The sequence below is a fragment of the Temnothorax americanus genome, unplaced genomic scaffold, assembly GCF_048541705.1.
Source record: "Temnothorax americanus isolate GAGA-0224 unplaced genomic scaffold, ASM4854170v1 Scaffold42, whole genome shotgun sequence".
Classification (NCBI taxonomy): Eukaryota; Metazoa; Arthropoda; class Insecta; order Hymenoptera; family Formicidae; genus Temnothorax; species Temnothorax americanus.
The window spans coordinates 37,383-57,028 of record NW_027509570.1 but is presented as its reverse complement, the minus strand read 5'-3'; the positions used below and the strand labels follow the sequence as shown (position 1 = coordinate 57,028).

General features: G+C 38.8%; 1 protein-coding gene across 5 annotated transcripts in view; it reads right to left on the bottom strand.

The window, feature by feature from the left end:
* The window catches only part of LOC143902915 (metabotropic glutamate receptor 8), a 210,577-nt gene that overhangs the window by 155,289 nt on the left and 35,642 nt on the right, over positions 1-19,646 (bottom strand). The gene's annotated exons all lie outside the window — the stretch shown is intronic.

Genomic DNA, 19,646 nt, shown 5'->3' with positions numbered 1-19,646 from the left:
TGACGTCGAAATCATATATGTTAGAAAACATAAATATAAAATATTCCCTGCTTTAACCATAATTGTGTGATTATAATTGTAAATATTATTTATTAAATGCGTGGGCACGTTTATATATATATTCAAAGAAATGTTAGATTTAAATTTCGAACCACGTAAAAATCTATACTATTATTATAAAGCAACAGGGTTTGCATTTTTTTTGTTCGCTATGATCTCGGAAACCAATGAACCGAATTTTTACCAAACGTATATGAAATAGGGGTAGAATTTCCCGGGGAGTGCTATAGGGTGTATAGTTTTTCGTTACCGATCTTCTGGAAACCGGTTTTTCTAATTTCTTCAATTTTTCGGTAAAACTATTATTATAAAGCAACAGGGTTTGCATTTTTTGTTCGCTATGATCTCGGAAACCAATGGACCGAATTTTTACCAAACGTATATGAAATAGGGGTAGAATTTCCCGGGGAGTGCTATAGGGTGTATAGTTTTTCGTTACCGATTTTCTGGAAACTGGTTTTTCTAATTTCTTCAATTTTTCGGTAAAACTATTATTATAAAGCAACAGGGTTTGCATTTTTTTGTTCGCTATGATCTCGGAAACCAATGGACCGAATTTTTACCAAACGTATATGAAATAGGGGTAGAATTTCCCGGGGAGTGCTATAGGGTGTATAGTTTTTCGTTACCGATCTTCTGGAAACCGGTTTTTCTAATTTCTTCAATTTTTCGGTAAATAATTGACGGAATTTCAAAGAATTGTATATAAAACAGGGGTTGAATTTTCCGGGGAGTGCCATAAAGTGTATAATTTTTTGTTACCGATTCCTTTGAAAACCGGTACTGAAGTTTTTGAAATTAAAAACCATTTGACTAAATTTTTATTAAATTTTATATACTTTTAATATCGATTTTTTGGAAACCGGTATCAGAAGTTTTTTTAATTAAAAACCATTTGACCAAATTTTTATTAAAAGTATATGAAATAGGGGTAAAATTTCCCGGGGAGTGTAGAGGTAGAGTGTATAGTTTTTTGTTACCGATTTTCTGGAAATCGGTTTTTTTTATTTTTCTAATTTTTCGAGAAATAGTTGACCGAATTTTTACTAAAAGTATATGAAATAGAGGTAGAATTTTCCAGGGAGAACTATAAAGTGTATAATTTTTTGTTACCGAGATCATAGCAAATAAAAAAAGGCTACAAATTGTTTTTTTATTATAATAGTAAAGAATTTTGCATAAAACAGAGGTAGAATTTTCGAGACTAAATAAGTTGTTAAATTCACATGTTAAATATTAATCAATTGATCAATATCAAAAGTCGCTTTCGGAAAATAATTGATCGAATCTTCTTGTGGTGTTATTTTTTGACCCGGTATATTTATTCTTTATACACACACACACACACACATACAAACACTAACCCAAACACACATACACAAGAGGTGTAAATCCGACCAAGCAACCTCCACGTGGTACATCTTGGGTAATGATAATGCCGGCGGTATTGACACAAAATTGAGGTATGGCATATTATATGCAAAAATGCTTTATTTCCGAAATATAAGTTTGTAATATTGAAAATTAAAAAATGGCAAAAGCTACGCGTATGAGAGCAATGCATATGAAGAGAGGGAGAGAGAGAAAGAGAGAAAGAGAGAGAGAGAGAGAGAGAGAGAGAGAGAGAGAGAGACTATTTGCGTGTCTTAATACACATGTTCTCCGGGGCGAAGCCCGGCGGGGCATGCTAGTTAATAATATATGTATATTAAAAAGAGAATATATAATAAAAGGTAATAATGTATTTACATACTGTTATTTCAATTAAATGATTAAAGCAAATAACAGTTTATGCTTTTGATTAAAGCAGAGAATATTTTATACAATTGTATATATACTTTTCAATATACCAACTATTCTCTGCTTTAAATAACTTTTCTTTCAATATACCAACAATTCACTGCTTTAAATAATTTTTCTTTGTTCATACATGTACTATTTCCACAAAAATATCAGTCATTTATGTCTATTAGTACTCAAAATAACTGCAACATTTTTCAAACTTGTTTTGTTGATAACTTTTTAATAAAAAACGAGCACCGGCTAAAACTTTCTGAAGGTCACTTAGGAGGGTGACCTTGACAATATGTCAAGGTCAAGGTCATCGGAGGTGTCTCCCCTAAAATGCATAATTACCCATTGCTTGTTGACTGAGACCGCAACATTTCGGCAAGCTACAACAGGAGCTGGATTCTTGAATTTATTCGCAAGAGAAAGATATGCGCAAATTCTACTATTACAGAAAAGTTGCAAGTTGATCGCATGGCTTTTAGTTAATCAACTTGCAACTTTTCTATAAGAGCAGAATTTCCGCATACGTTTTTCTTGCGAATAAATTCAAGGATCCAGCCCGAGGTGCGCGTTGTGCCTTAAAAGCCTCATTAAGAACGTATAAAGGTCTTATTTGAATTTAATTAAATTTAAATTAGATTTAGAACTTATTAAGAACATATAAAAATTTTATTTGAATTCAACATATTAAGAACATATAAAAGTCCTATTTAAATTTAATGAAATTTGAATAAGATTTACAACTTATTAATTTCATATATGATTTTAATAAAATTAATATTTAAATTGAATATATTAGCTAATTAAATCTTTATTAAGCCAAATTAAATACAAATATTTTGATGATGAAATGATACTATAAGAAGTACGTTAATCAAAATATGTATATCGGCATTTCTTCTTATATTCTTAATTAAGTTTTATATATAGAACAAATATGAGCCATATTAATGCAGTTATTCAGCATTAATTTAAACCAAATAAAATTTTAATGGAGATTTTATTAAGATCATCCATATAAAGTTCACATTTAACTTTTTTCCGCGGGGCCTGTGCAGTTAAAGGTTAATTATAATAATTGTCACAACATTTCAATCATTGGTAAAGTTCTTCTCAATCAATATATAACTTTTGATGCTAATAAGTATTATTTTTTAAATTACTGTAAAGTTTGCGAAAAATATCACTCAAACCAATGTTCGAACTTGCACCTCCCTCCAATCCGTGACGGGCGTCTTTACCAATTCGACCACTGAAGCACGTGATAATATTCATCGCAATAACTAGTAAATATTAATCGATTGAGAAGGACCAAAACCAATGCTCGTGACGATAATAATTAACAAAGATGGCCAGTTAGGTCGCGAATGAAAAATATTTATTGTTAATAGGGTAATAATTGTGTACATAGAGGGAACCACCTTGGATGACCTTGATATTTTAGTATGTTGTTAAGGTCACTCTCCTGAGTGACTTTCAGAAGGTTTTAGCCCGCACTCGTTATTTATTCAAAAATTATTAACAAAAAAATTTGAGAAATGTAGCAGTTATTTTGAGTATTAAAAGGCATAAATGACTAATATATAGGTATGTCGAAATAGTACATGCATGCCATGTACAAAGAAAAGTTTTTTAAATCAGTAAATCGTTGTTTTCAGCTCCACCATCCACGAGTCCACGCGTTTTCTGTGAAATTATTATACGATGTTCATAGAACAACAATTGATGTAGACCTCGTTTCGAGCCGGAAGCAACGATTTGCTGCTTTAATAACTGCTTTAATAACTATTTCGCTGCTAAAATAACTTTTGAATAAACAACGAGCGCGAGTTAAAACCTTCTGAAGATCACTCAGGAGGGTGACCTTGACAACATACTAAAATATCAAGGTCATCCAAGGTGATCCCCTCCATGTACACAATTACCGTTAATAGTTTTAAAAACATAGAGATTTTTTATCTTTGACGAATAATTCTCGCTTGTTATTTGTGAAGAAAATCGATATTTATTGTCACCGGAAAAGTTGCGAGTTATTACTTCACTGGAAATTCATCCGAAAAAACTAATCATTCGCGAGTCCAGGTCGCTCCATCGTTACTCAGAAGTCACTATATTGAGCGACAAGAACTAGCGAGAACAAAAGTTACCCGTTAACGAAAGTTCAGTGAACGGCGGTTATTTTGCGCGAACTAGTTACGCGACAACAATAAATCAGCTTAAAGTTTTCGATGTTATTCCATCTATAGCTGCAGGAGAAATAACGTTTCACAAATATATTTACTTCGCACTTTGTGCAGCAATCGAACTTAGCCGCATATTCGTGACAAATGCAAGAGAAAGAAGTTGAGATTGGACAGGGATGCTAGGGTCGACTGTTTTACCAATCGAATGTGATGTTTTTATAAAAATTTTTCGTATATATTAAATTTTCAGATTTAAAAAGTTTTCTACATATAATTCTACACATAACCAAGGGAATTAAAATAACCCGTTTAACATTTTTAAATAATTTATTACTCATTTTTAAAACATCTTAATTTCTAAAATGTTTCCTGACTTTTATTGAAATTACATAGATAATTAATTTTATTAATTTGTTTTCTCTTTTTCTCTTTTCTTTTCTAAGATTTCTTCGGTAGAAATAAATATATAGATTAACCTCCGGAGTTCTAGTGTTTACAAAACGCGCAGTTCAGGGAAACAAGATGAACAACTTTTTCCCGGGGAGGGGGGGACGCGCGGTCAGAAATACCTTTTTTAGATTCTAAAGGTTGGTCAAGAAGATAGAGAGTTTGAATAAAAATGAAGAGACATGTAATCCACAAAACGTGTTTCATTGGTGATTGTAGTATATGATCGTTAGAAGGCCAGCGGTTGCGATAGCGTCGATATGAGACACGCCAGAGATCTTTGGACGTGTACGAGCTTCTATGCAGAAACGCTGTGAATTCAGTGAGGTCGGCGGTGGAAACTTGGAACAATTGCTGCTAGTTACCACACAATGGCACTCTGTATCATACGCGCGCTATCATGCTACAATCACCAATAAATCACGTTTGGTGGATTCCGTGGATTACATATGTCTTTTCAATTTTGTACAAACTCATCATCCCACATTCTTCGCGACCTTTTCGAATCTGAATGAGGTATTTTCAACCGTTCTCCCCCGGGAGAAAGTTGTTCATCTTGTTCCCGAGTTTGTTTATACAGTTTTTTTTTAACATCCTGTTTATATATGTTTTTATAAAATATTTTTTATCGGGATTAACATATATTCAACTCTGTACTTCATATTAAATAATATTCATCCAACTAATATGATTCTTTAGATAAATGTACATTCGTAAACTGCGCGCCTAATAGTATGTGTCAGAATGAAAACGCTACATTCTCACTACCAAACGCGCGGTTTATGTATAAATATGCATGTAAAGAGCAGCGCTTATTTGGTGAACGTTAGTTAAAATATCTCTTCCGTTGAGCATTGGAGAAATAAAACGATTCGAGACTACTCAACTTGTTTCTCGAAACATTTGTATGTAATTAGTGGATGTAAATGAAACGCGAAATATCTATGTACCTATATGATACATATGTATAATAAAAATGTTCCATATAATTCCCATTTTAGTAATTACATAATGCCTTTCTTAACATAACATGAGTCGCGCACGAAACTATTTTTTTCTCTGATACTCAAGAAAGGTGATATTAAATGAAGCTTATTCATAGTTATTTATAATTATATGTAAAAAAATAAGCTTTTTTATTAGTATTATATGTATAAATGTGAAATATATTTTTATCTTAATAATAGTATATATAGGAAATAATAGCATAACAACATTATTGCTTTCCTCTGCCATTTGTATTACAACATTGCAAGAATTATCTAACAAAAATTAATTTTTTAAATTAATTATTAAAATAATTATATTAAAATTAATTGACTTTTTTTTCATATCTTGAACATAAAAGACTTTGTAGATGTAGAGATCTATTTTATATAATTAAAAAATTGCACGCTTTTTTCTACGTGTCTCGCGACATTATGGTAAATATAGGTATGCGTAACCCCATAAAATGGTAGCGATATGATCAAACAACAGTGACACATAAAAACGTATTACATTTAAATATATTAAATATGTGTGTAACATATTCAGGGTTTCCGGTAATTATTGATACAGCCGAAGTGTAAAGGTAGATTGGGTCAAACTAGAAAATAAAGTAGATACTGTATATACCTTTTCGCGACTTTCGCAATAAATAATGAGAAATTAATTAATAAAGATCCGCGAATCAGGGTGCATCTGCAATGCACGATTCAGCGAGAAGAGACAGCCTAGCGTTTGTCGATGGTAAAGTTCGCACGCTATGCGCACGAAGATGCGTTATCCGCGTGACCGCGTATAACCATTGTTGTTTACAGAGCACTTCTAAATTCCTCGCGGTACACCTAGTAACAGTAAACGCTGAGCTGTATCTCTTCTCGCCGAATTGTGCGAACGCATGTTGATTCGCAAGTCTTTAGGTATTAATTAATTTCTTATTATTTATTACAAAAATCGCAAAATGGTAGAATTTTTCTTTTTAGTTTGTCTCAATTTACCTTTAGACTTTGGTTGTGTCAATAATTACCGGATGCCCTGAATATAACAATGAGAAATTAAGAAAGCTACATGATCAACCTAGATTTTTTTCGAAAAAAAAGCATGAATAAGTTAATCTACTTTTTGTTGGATAAACTAGTACGTACTAACACGCATTGAAAATTATAGTACTTGAATTGTATGCTGGCTACTGTTAATAAAATGCCAGAGGCGTTAAACATAAGCTAACTATAATTTTAATTAAGTGCCAGAAGCGTTAATCATAGACGATTGTAAATAAAATGTTACAGGCGTTAATCGTGGGGTTCTTAATTTCCTATTGTTATACATGGTGTCTAGTAATTATTAACACAGCCAAAGTCTGAAGATAAATTGAGTCAAACTAAAAAGGAAAATTTTACTATTTTGCAATTTTTGTAATAAGTAATGAGAAATTAATTAATACCTAGTTTTAATTAAGCTTTACTGTAGTTTTAAGATCCTTGTTATAAAAAAATATTTCAAAAATGTGTAAAATGCATGAGACATCAGACAACATTTTATGAAAATTACAGAAGGCAATAAATTGCTAATTTTTCCAAGATAATGAAAACGTACAATTTATTAAAATACTCTCTAAATTTATGTATAATACTAAAGTCCCATTATAATATTCAAAAGATATTGTTAAAATAAAACAGGTCTCAATAGAAATTGGAAACATGTATTTTAATTATTAATTATAATAAAAATCAGAAGCGTTTATTCAAGCGAATATTGATTATAATAATAATCAGGAGCGGCTGTGCTCACGGTACTGGCAAAATAAATGCCAAAAACGTTTATTCAGATAGTACTGATTCTAATAAAAATCAGAAACGTTTGTTCTGACGACACTGGTTATTACAAATATATTGTTTGATGTAAATTAAAATCGGAAAAAATATATTGGCTGCATTTTCACGGGAATAGACGTTGGAGAGGCTCATTCTATATTCTCAATATTCAAAATTACATAATCTTGATTTTGTAATATTGTTTTAGTACATTTGAGACAGAAACTGTACTGTAAATATATTTGTCAATTTATATTATAAATATTGAACGGTACGCAATAAAAGTTTGCAAATTATTTTTTATTAATGCTTGTTCAAATCAATTTGAAAAATAAATTGTTTTGCACAAATTCTTGAGAATTAATAAACAATAAGAGAACATATATGTATGTTCAAATACATAATGTATATGCTCTCACATATAATTATTATAGGCATATTATTATCTATAGGCCATAATTGCGTACATATAAGCGACATAATTGCAACATTTAACATAATGTGTGTGTGTGTGTGTGTGTGTGTGTATATATATATGCCAAATATATATATTGTCATCCCGCTCTCCTTACTCCTTTTGATCCGGCACACGTCCCGGAGCGGTCCGGGAGTGAAAAAGTCGTGACAAAATTTGCCCGAGGCCTTTCGCTCTCGTGCTGTCGATCGCCATTTGATACGCGGTCTCAAGGGACCGTACGCGTCGCGATGTTACAACGTTTTTCCCGGACGAGAGCTTGCACCGGAGCCGGAGGGCGGCGTCGTGGCTTTAAGTACATCTCGATATTAAGTACCGGGCAACCTCACCGATGTGATGCCTCCTCGTAGGGCTCCTCGCCGTCACCTCGTATACGGAAGATCGTCGCAGCGTAACAGATTCTCCCGACTCGGGGTGGCTATCGCGTATCTTCAGAAGAACGTTTGGAGTGTTCGGACTCGCCGACGGACGACCGGGACGACCAGGAGAGTGTCTTGCTAGATTCTAGATTCGCTCGATAGCGGAATCGATGCGGCACCTCCTTCCGCAGGGGTGCACCGACCAATCGAGAGCGAGCTTGCAAGCTCGCGCGATATCGTAACGCAGGATCGTCGCACGGGGATCCTTCGGGGGCGCGCAACGGTCCCTCGGCGGCATAGCGACTTCTTCAATTTGTCCCTGGACAGCCGACTGGCTTTTGTTCTAGCCGGTGTGCCTCCGGTTTGACCTCGAGGCGGTGATCAGTCACCCCGCGGGCCGGTATTTCGTGAAGGCAGATTGCTGAGGCCGGGTTTTCCCCAGGCGCCTGGGGCCCCGCTATCGACGGCCTTGTCCGTCGCTGCCTCATTCGCCGCACGCCTGCCGCGTTGCTCTCGCCGCCCGTGATCCATGTAGCTTCCGCTCTCGCCACCCCTCCTCGGCCCTTGATCCTCCCGGACCCCTCTCGTTATCGGTACTCCCTCGAAGATTCGCCGTGGTATGGGTGAGGCGCCGCGCGCATTATAATTACACATGAAAATAAAATAATAGTCAAAACGCAGAAATGATATAAATTTTTGGCCTTTGGAGATCTCGTCGTCGCCTCTCTGGCTCGTCCCCGGGCGCGAATTTCCGCGCCTTGTGACGGCGGCGCGGCGGGGCGCTGCCACGAAGCGACGGGCCGCAACGTCACAATATATATATATATATGTATATATATATTATATATATATATATATATATAATGCGTATATGCGTATATGCGTATTACACTTCTAGCATTGCATATATGTATCCAGTATATGTATAATAAACATATATAAGATCTGTCAGAAGATTAAATCTGTACAATTTAGTATCTGAAAAATCGTAACCACGCAAAACGTATAGTCCTTCCTTTAAAAGCAGTACAAGTTTCGACTTGTTCGGTTGCGTTCATGTGTCATTATAGCGTGTTTCGTAAGTATGTATTAGTAAACTTTCCCAGCAAGCAAGAAACATCAAGAAACATTTCAACTAAGTACATTGCAATAACATAGTAACGTTAATGCAGTATAGTTAAAACTTTTCTTGATGTTTCTTGCTTACTAGGTCGTCACCGTTTTCGTGATTGTTATAAAGCGACAAAATATTAAACAAGGATATGCGATAAAATTTTGTGTTAAATTGAAAGATAGCGCCACGGATTATGTAAAATTTTAAGAAGCATTTGATGATCATGTTTTATCACGTGCTCAGGCGCACACGGCGATTTCAATTTGAAAATTTTGAGCTAAAAAAAAGATTGCGATGCTACTACAGCCATCCTACTCATCAGACCTCTCCCCCTGCAACTTTTATTTATTTCCGTAAATAAAGTCAAACATTAAGGAGCACCATTTTGAAACATTGGAATCAGTTTAAAAAGCGGTGACAGACAGCATAAACAGCCTTGCTTCAAACGATTATGCCGGATGTTACAAATAGTGGAGAAACATCGTTGGAAGCGATGTGTAGAACTGGTTGTTCATATTTTGAAGGGAATCGTAATTTAATCACAAAATATATATATGTATAACAAAAGATTTTATCGATTTAATCTCATTATTTTTCTGACAGATTTCGTACATATACTTGAAGAATATTCCCCTCCCCCCCATAATACAATAAATATGAAATAATAATCTATACTTATATCCTATACTAGTTCTAGACATTATATATATATATATATATATATATATATATATATACAGACTAGTACAATTAAATATGAAGACATTCTGTCTTTTTTTTATAAGTCATACCAAATGCCGCTATTTTATTACATGAGTGCGATATCTGTATATGTTATATCTTTAGATATAAAAAAATACATATATTGTCAATACATGTTTACGTTCAGATCTATAATGGTATTGGACATAGCAAAAGTGGACATACCAATAGACTACACGTAGAAGCCTCTAACTACATGTATGCAATGTATAACATGTAATATACGTATTTCCAATATATTTATGTTCTGAGTAGAACGATAATATAAGCATTTAAAATGTCGATAATTATCGTATTTTTAATGAGGGCGCTTTCCTGTTGGAGTTTGACCGTTACTCTAGCATGCCTTTAATAAACAATTTTCAAAATAAAGTTCTAGGAAATGCAATTAACATTACATACCTTTGCATTAAAAATAATAGCTGTTTCTTTTCAACAATTTCGATTAATAAATTTTAAAATGTTAAATAACATTTTCGAAATAATAAATATACAAATTTAGACTCACTTTGCTATAAATAATAATTAAATGCTTTGTAGTTAAATGCACGCTTTCAATAAGATAATTTTTAGTTAAATTAAAAATTTAGATGTTTTAAAAATTGCTTATATTCCACTATTATATAATCTTATTCTTTTTTTTTAATTAGCATATATATTATGAAATATTATAAATTATAATGTTATTTGCCAATGCGCTCATATTTACACATCACATTTTATTTTTTACTTATATTTAATTTTATATTATGGCGAGAGGAAAGTCCCTCGGTTTCGCCTGCCGAGAAGGAGCACGCCGTCAAGTTCATAATATATAGAAATCGGTAAAAGGTAAATATGAATAGTAGATCGACCTGGTATGTTCTCCAAATCTCGATATGGGCGCCAGGCGCGAATACTCGCACCACGATACACTAAATCCAAGTCAACTCTAGAAATATTTCAGGCGTGAATTCCTTTATACTAATACTTCAGATCGCTGTTAGATCGTGGAGAAGAGGAGAAGGAGCGTAGCGCAATTAACACACACAAAAATAATGTAAACAAAAGATATAATATATTTAATCAGGATAAGGTATATAACAAGTCGTTTCGCAGATAATAATAATATTGTAACGACCCCCGTAACAATCACTTAATAACGCGAGTGATATATCGCCCTTACGCAAAGATACCTCGCTCACAATACCAATGATTATGCGAATATCTCACGAATACGCGACAATATCTCGCAAATAGTCCTACAATAACTACGCGAATGATATCTCGCAATTACGCGGCAATACCTAGATTACCTAGCGAAGTCCGCAATACCAAAATGCGAAAGGTGCCTCGCATTACGCAATCGACACCTCGCCAAATACACAAGACGCGATTACGCGAAACGTATCTTACAATTCCACGACAATTCTATGTCCGAATTGGTCCGAATAATACATCACGGATTCTATGTCATCTCGCGGGACGGTCATACACAACTCCGAATTCCAGAAGGATAACTTTCCGATGATTCTACAATTATGCGCTTCCGCATTGCGGGACGATATATACAACGTGGCTCTAATTATGCGGTGACTGTCGGCCGCGTGCGGTTCTCCGAGAAGGGCGATCACGTTTTACTCTCTCGGCCGGGCCCTCCGTCAGTATTTCTTTCGGTAATTAATTATTAACGGTTTTTATGCATGCTTGACGCGGCACTGCGCGACTCCCTGAAGGGCCTCGGCCTCGAGAAGGATCTTACTTGCTTACAATGGTGCTCGAGCAGTGACCTTACAAAAAATCCTCGAGTCCTCGGCAGCCGGTGTTCCTCGGGATGACGTCTCAGGACGAAAGCTCGCACGACAGTGTCACTCCTCTAACCCGGCGGGACCACGCTGGGCCCGCGCGCCTGCGCGCCGTGCTTGCAAGCCCTTCTTGCAGATCAGCCCTACGTGAGCACTGCGTCCGATCCGAGTAATCCGAGTACCTTCCGCTCTTGCCGGCGCCCCTCGCGTCTGCTCCGCCTGCCGGCGGTATCTTTAAAAGCTGCTGTAAGTCCTGTTGTCCAGGCCGCGACGACCGAAATCGACTGCCCGGCTGGACGTGGCTTCGTCGATCGGTATATCAAATATCCGTGAAAACGATAGGGTCGTTCCACACCCTTGGCGTGGACCTCGTCGGAGCGTCCTCCTGCTCGGATCTTCCGTTAGCGGGCTTTATCTCGACATCATCGGGCTGAGGCTCGCCCTACGAGATTCGACGCTTCAAGCGGTATCTGCAATGGGCCCAAGCGTGACCCGCCCGTCAGCCACTCCTCTGCAGGACGCCTCCGGGTTTTCCTTCTACAAATCCCGCGGTGCAACCTAAGTCGTTACAACAACTACTGGCCATCTGCTCGGCACCACCCCACACAACCTGTAAGTCTCGCAAAATAATTAAAATCTAATGTTAAAGACGCGGCCGCCTCGCCCCTCTCGGGTGGAAGCGCTATCCCTGACGCTCTTCTCGGCCGAGCTACCATCCGGACAAAGGACGTGACCTTGTCACGTCACAACTCCACGCTCCCAGACGAGTGCCGAGGGGACGTCTGCCCCGGCATGCCGGTGACCACTGCTCAAGCAATTTTTCGCGACATCTTATACCACAATCAAGTCTCTTTCAGCCCTTCACCTCCCTTAAAATCCGCGTCCCGTCAGTCCCGTAGCCTGGTTAACGCTTCCCCCCCACCCCCCTCGTGACCATCGTCTGACGACTGATACGTATGGCAGGAAAGAAGTAGGAACTAGGTCTCTTTCATTCCCAAGCACACATCCACACATCAGAGGTCTCGACTCGGTATTTTGCGTCGGTAATTCCTATATAGATCGAGAGCAGGAGGATAGTAGGGCTTAAGATCCCTTCACATAAACCTTCCCGACGGGCGATCTGTCTAGCTGAGCCAACTCATATACCACCGGAGAGATCGCTCGCTTTATTCGCAATGGTCCCTGGAATTTCGATGCCAATTTTCCCGCGACATTCTGCGCGGCCGACGACAGCATGTGCTGCCGCTTCAACACCAAATCTCTAATGCGGGGTTTACAATAGGAGTCGCAAAGTCGTGAGTTGCAAGAATGACCAATCACAGTCAATTATTCTCCTCAAATTCGATTGTGATTGGTCAATTCTTGCGACTCGCGACTTTGCGACTCGCATTGTAGACCTCGCATAACACGAAATCTCCGCGGCCGTCTACGCAAATTATAACTCGCGGCCCGCTTCTGGTTCGCCTGAGCTAAATTTTCCGCCAACCACTCTCGAATGGCCCGTAACTCGGTCATCCGCTGTGACCACTACGCGGCTCCAGGGTCCCTTTATTATTCTGGCTTTTAGCATCTTGTCTACTTCCGCTCGAATAGCTTCTTGGACTTTCAGCAAAACTAAGTAGCAATGCTGCTTTAACGGTGGGTGGTCTTCTACCTCGATTTTGTGTTCTGTTAGATCCGTTAAACCTGAGTTTTCGGAAGGGTCACTATAATCCGTAAAAAATTTTTGAGACGCTTTTTCTGATCCGTTGTTAACTCAGCTAATTCGCAACAAACGCGAGAATTTGTTTCCGTCGATTGAAAACGGTAATGAGCGCGAGGTCTATCCGCGAAATACCATTCTGCTTTTGCAAAGTCTAAAGCGATCCCGAATTTGGTCAGGAAGTTCATCCGTATAATGTACGGTACGCCTAAGTCCGGCAATAAGCTCACGTTTCGCTCCTATCTTTTAGATGTATTGGAAACGAAACCTCATTACGGATAGTAGCTAACTGTCCGTTTTGCCATTCGGATCTTGGTACCGCCCCCGCGCGCGGTTGGTATGCCTAGACTATTTACGATCTGCATCCCCTCGCGACCGATAAGCGTGCGGCTCGATCCTGAGTCTACTAGCGCTAATATAGATCGTCCGCCTACTCGAATTTTAAAGTATTGTAAGAACGATAATTTGGTAGAATCAAAGGTAACATACGAGTGTGAGAGCTTTTCAGTGCTAGTATTCGTAGTTCAGGTCTCGTTCTCTTGTTCTCGACTATTGGGACCGTAGGGACCCGTTCTACGAACTCCCCTCCGCGTTTCCCGAACACGTAAGACACGTTCGCGTCGTGTAACCACGCTTGCCACATCGGTAGCAATAAGTTTGCCGAGCCTGTTTACAATTGCGTGCGCGATGCCCCGTCTTCTCGCAACATTTCATGTTGGCATCGCCGGGGATCGTTCTCGACGCGGTAGCGGTAGTCGGCGCGTTCGCAGTCGCAACAGCAATGGTAGACGCAGCTTTTGAAGCTTTTTTCCTCTTCGCGGTTTTCTCGCTGATGGCCTCCCCCGCGGAAACCGTGCTCGGATTTCGCGATTTCCCTTCCGGAGCGTGATATGTTAAGTTCGGATAAATTGACTGTTCCGGCGATAATGGCGATCGGTACGTCTTATCGGCAAGAAAACTCCGCTCTATTCGCGTGGCCAAATCCTCCAATGTATGGAAATCGGAGAACTCGCATCGACGGATGGCGATCTGCAAACGCAGTAATAGATTGCGGTGAGCAAGCATAAGCTGCTCTGACAGAGGCCATGGAGGGCTCAACCGACCAAATAATGCTCGTAAACACTTTAAATAGTCGGCCGCCGACTCATGTTCCTCTTGCGTCCTCCGGAGGAATTCTTCCCAGAGCGTATACAAATAATCCAGGTCTCAATCTAGTCCTTCACGCGTGTTCAAAATCCCGCCAATCCCGACAATGGCTTTCTAACCTAACCCAATACAATGCAATACCCGACAGGAACAACAGTAAACACTTGAACAAATCCGCGTCATCTATAGGAATGATGGCTCGGGCCTCCTAAATCCGTAATGAAAAAGCTTCCGCGTCACTGCCGCGCTTTCCTGAGAAGTAGAGGTTCCACTTACTCATCAGGTTATACGCTTCGAACGCGGACCCATGCGTGGTTTGCTGATCGGCTACGTGCGATGAATACTCGATTTGCGGGGGTGGCGCGAAATTATATTTTCCCCCCGCTTGCTCGAAACTAGGAACGAGCGGCACGCTAAATGTTCCTAAATTTGCGAAAAGTTCCCCCCTTCCCATGGCACGATCCCGCGGCACCACTCCGCCGGCATCCATCAGGCCGGCCTCTTCTGCCTCTTGAACGGGTGATGGTGGAGGGTTCATCTCTCTCAAGGCCGATTCCTCAAATCTAATCAGACGCGAATGCAAGGTTGGCAAAATACCGCTCGTATTCAAACCCCGATCCACTAAGTACTGACGCGTCTGTTCTAACAATATTTAATTAATCCAACAAAGAGGCGTGTCCACCTCCCGCATACCGCGGGGCCTCCCCGTTTTTCTCCAACCCGCTCGAAGGAGTCTTATTTTCCTAATCGAGGGTTGTCGAACGCAAAACAAAAATATACCTCCCCTCAATACCCGGGGTCACTAATAACGCAAAGGTAAAGATAGAATTATCGGTACGGATTTCCAAAGACGCGAACACGGCTTCACCACGCCAGTGGGAAACGGTAAACCACGCGATGGAATTAATATCTTCTTCAAATTTTCAGTTATTCCGCACGATTCCATAAACCGAACGAAAACATATGCCAACCGCAATAATATCGGACTCTATTATCTCTCACGAAATGTAGTTAGTTAGAATCGAGTCAACAACATTCCCAGAATCGTAAACACGTAGGAATCTGGCGCAAGAAATAACAGAAAAACTATAAGTTTCAGAATACCGGCGGTACGCAAATCAAAACAAAGCCGCTTCCGTATGGCAACGCGCACAATTATAATGGCACCAAAATTCCAGAGTCACTAATTTCCAATTAAATCAATTCTCAAATCAAGGTTTCATTCGCACACATACGGGAAAATAGACATTCACAAAATAATTTTATTGCGCACACTCTCTCTCCCGATCTGTTCCTCAATTTTATTCAAACTCTCCTCGCCACGCAAAGGCCTTATTTCTTGATGGGCGAGAGGCCCCACATTGGGCGCCAAAATTTTTATGACGACGCGAGTCCCTCGGTCTCGCCTGCCGAGAAGGAGCACGCCGTCAAATTCACAATATATAGAAATCGGTAAAAGGTATGAATGGTAGCTCGACCATGTATGTTCTCCAAATCTCGGTATGGGCGCCAGGCGCGAATACTCGCACCACGGTACACTAAATCCAAGCCAACTCTAGAAATATTTCAGGCGTGAATTCCTTATTACTTCAGAGAGGAGGAGAAGAGGGAGCGCAGCGCAATTAGCACACACAAAAATAATGTGAACAGAAGAGATAAAATATTTAATCAGGATAAGGTATATAACAAGTCGTTTCGCGGATAATAATAATATCGTAACGACCCCCGTAACAATCACTTATAACAACGCGAGTGATATCTTGTCCTTACGCGAAGATACCTCGCTCACAATACCATTGATTATGCGAATAGGAAGGGCCTCGGCCTCGAGAAGGATTTTACTTGCTTACAACAGTGCTCGAGCAGTAGCCTTACAAAAGATCCTCGGATCCTCGGCAGTCGGTGTTCCTCGGGATGACGTCTCAGGACGAAAGCTCGCACGACAGTGTCGCTCCTCTGGCCCGGCGAGACCACGCTCACGCGCCTGCGCGCCGTGCTTGCAAGCCCTCCTTGTCGATCAGCTCTACACGAGCGCTGCGTCCGATCCGAGCGCCTTCCGCTCCTCGCGTCTGCTCCGCCTGCTGGCGGTATCTTTAAAAGCTGCTGTAAGTCCGGCTGTCCAGGCCGCGACTTGACCGAAATCGATTGCCCGGCTGGACGGGCCGTGGTCACATCGATCGGTATATCAAATCGACCCTTGAAAGCGGTAGATCGTTCCACACCCTTAACGTGGACCTCGTCGGGGCGTCCCCCTGCTCGGATCCTCCGTTAAGGGGATGCTGGAGTCGCGGGCGAACTCGATCAACGTCGATAAAGAAGTGCTCACCGATTCTTACACATACATACAGAGCGCAGGCAAACTCGACCAGCGTCGATAAAGAAGTGCTCACCGATTCTTACACATACATACAGAGCGCTTGCTCTAGGGCTACCCGTTATACTGATCCGTATGTTTTTGGCTGAATTCGGGGAGACGCGTAACATGTGTATATGAAATTTTTTAACATACTTTTCTTTTATACTAAAGCTCGCAGCTCATTTCTGCAAGCACAGGATTTTTCTTCATTGTATTTCCGTGACGGCTGCAAGGTTTTTGTATAAGTACACAGTCTAAAACTTTTATTTGCAGCAAATGTTGTCATGAGTCGACCGCAGAATTAAAAATAAAACTGTAATTTTCTAATTTGTTTTCGTTTTTCATACGCAATTGGTGCCTGCCGTCTTCGTTATCGTCCATACTTTAATTCTAGACAAAAAATTTTTAATTCAGTGAAATCAATCAAAAGATTTGTGTGTCTGAAAATATCGCGGTAAAACAGACCTGTCTCCAGCATTCCCTTAACGGGCTTTATCTCGACATCATCGGGCTGAGCGCTCGCCCTGCGAGACGCTCTGAGCGGTATCGGCAATGGGCCAAAGCGTGGCCCGCCCGTCGGCCACTCCTCTGCAGAACGCTTCCGGGTTTTCCTTCTGCAAATCCCGCGGTGCGACCTAAGTCGTTGTTACGACAAATCCTACTGGCCATCTGCTCGGCACCATCCCACACAACCTGTAAGTCTCGCAAAATAATTAAAATCTAATGTTAAAGACGCGGTCGGCTCGCCCCTCTCGGATGGAGGCGCCATCCCTGACGCTTCCCTCGGCCGAGCTACCATCCGGACAGGGGACGTGACTTTGTCACGTCACAATATATACATTATGTTTTCTTAATATTAATTATTATATTTATTTTTACGACAAAAAATCAGATAACAATTTAAATTTTTCTTTTTTTTTGTCACAATACAATTGCGTATTGTGAAAATCATAGCTGCAGCAAGAACGGAGTGTTTTTCTTATATTTCTGTTAATTAAAATAAATATTACATATTTTTTTACGGACGTATACACGGTGCGCCATACGCTTCACAGTATTGAGTATAATTCTCGATGGAAATTCCAAAAAATCAGTTTTCTGCGGAAAGAAATTAAAGTTAAACTTTCACAATTTTCTTGCAAAAAACTGCACTCGTCTATTTTTCTTTCTCTCTTCTCTGTTGTTTCTTAGCGGAATATTTTGTGACGATAGGACACACATACACATATACACACGTACCTCGATGTATGTTCCTCGCAATCAGATGAGACTACGGCGTTATCCTATATTCCATTTGTGCTACGTATGTATGTGTGATATGACGTCAACGGCGAGAGTCGGGGTTTGTTACGTCAAACTTTTGTACGTGTTGCGTAACACATACTTCGTAATTTCAAAAGTTGACTTATTTTTCATATACGGCAACGTAATAAATTATTTCTCTCAAAATAGCAAATGTTAAATACGCGTCCTAGTTCGTTTATATCGCCTGAATAAATAAAACTCAAGATAAAACGAGTTTGTATGAGATTCAATCACAATTATTAGTTTATTTTATTTTCCTTTTTTTTCTCCCGACTGCTGCCAACCTTCGGTTGTTGTTTCTTAAAAACATGTTTTTAGGGAAAGATGTATGGTTTATATATCTTGTTACAAAATGCATACAATAGAATTTTAATAAATAAAAAAATAATTTTAATTAACACGGATGTTGTAATACCAAGATTTTTATAGAAATTGCGGGTGAGGTAGAAAAGAGTGGATTTCAATGTTTTAACTTTTACCAATTGTAAAATAGATTAATTATGTCTATAAATACTTAAATCATTTATTTTAATATAATACGGAAAACAAAAGTTAATTTTTTTTAAATAGAAGCTCAAGTATCCGTTTATTAAAAAATCTTTTAATTCCATTCTTTTTTCGACAATTATAAAACCTTTTCGTCGTTGGTTGATATTAATGGACTCAGCAACGGTAGCAAATAAACGAAACGGGTTTATTTGCTCGTCGCTGATGATAAATACTGCATTCTTATTCGAAATATTCGTTATTTTTAAGTGAACAAGCTCGAAAGACGAGAGTGCGATTTTTGCGAGGCAATTTGAAACGAAAGAGCGCAGAATAAGGTAAAAGTGCACTTTCGTGGATATAAGTGCAACGAGTAGCGGAATCGAGATGTATGCACATTGACCCACTCCAGGCGAACTCCTATACATAAAAGAAGCTGCGTACCAATTTAATCTTTACAATCGGAAGGTAATATATTTAACTCTATAAATATTAATATATTTTACCCGTGAGAATAAAATCGCGAAAAAAAATACAATACGTTTGCGACGATTATACATATGTAACGATGATTACATATGTTTCAATCGAAAATCATGAACTAAAATTTACTTCGGAAAATTAAAATCCAAGAAAAATTTCTCGAAAAATTTAATTAGCAAATATTAATTTGACTTAAAAGATGAAAATTTTATTTATTAGTGAATAACGTGAACAAATAATAAATGTTTACTTTTTATTCACTTTAAACTTATTTCTCAGTACAGCTTCCTTTTGGAGTCCAATTACCAAGATATTTATCGTGAAGAATTCTGAAAATATGATCGACCAAAGTACTGTGTTGTATAGATATCTTAATCCAAACCTTAATTTGCGCT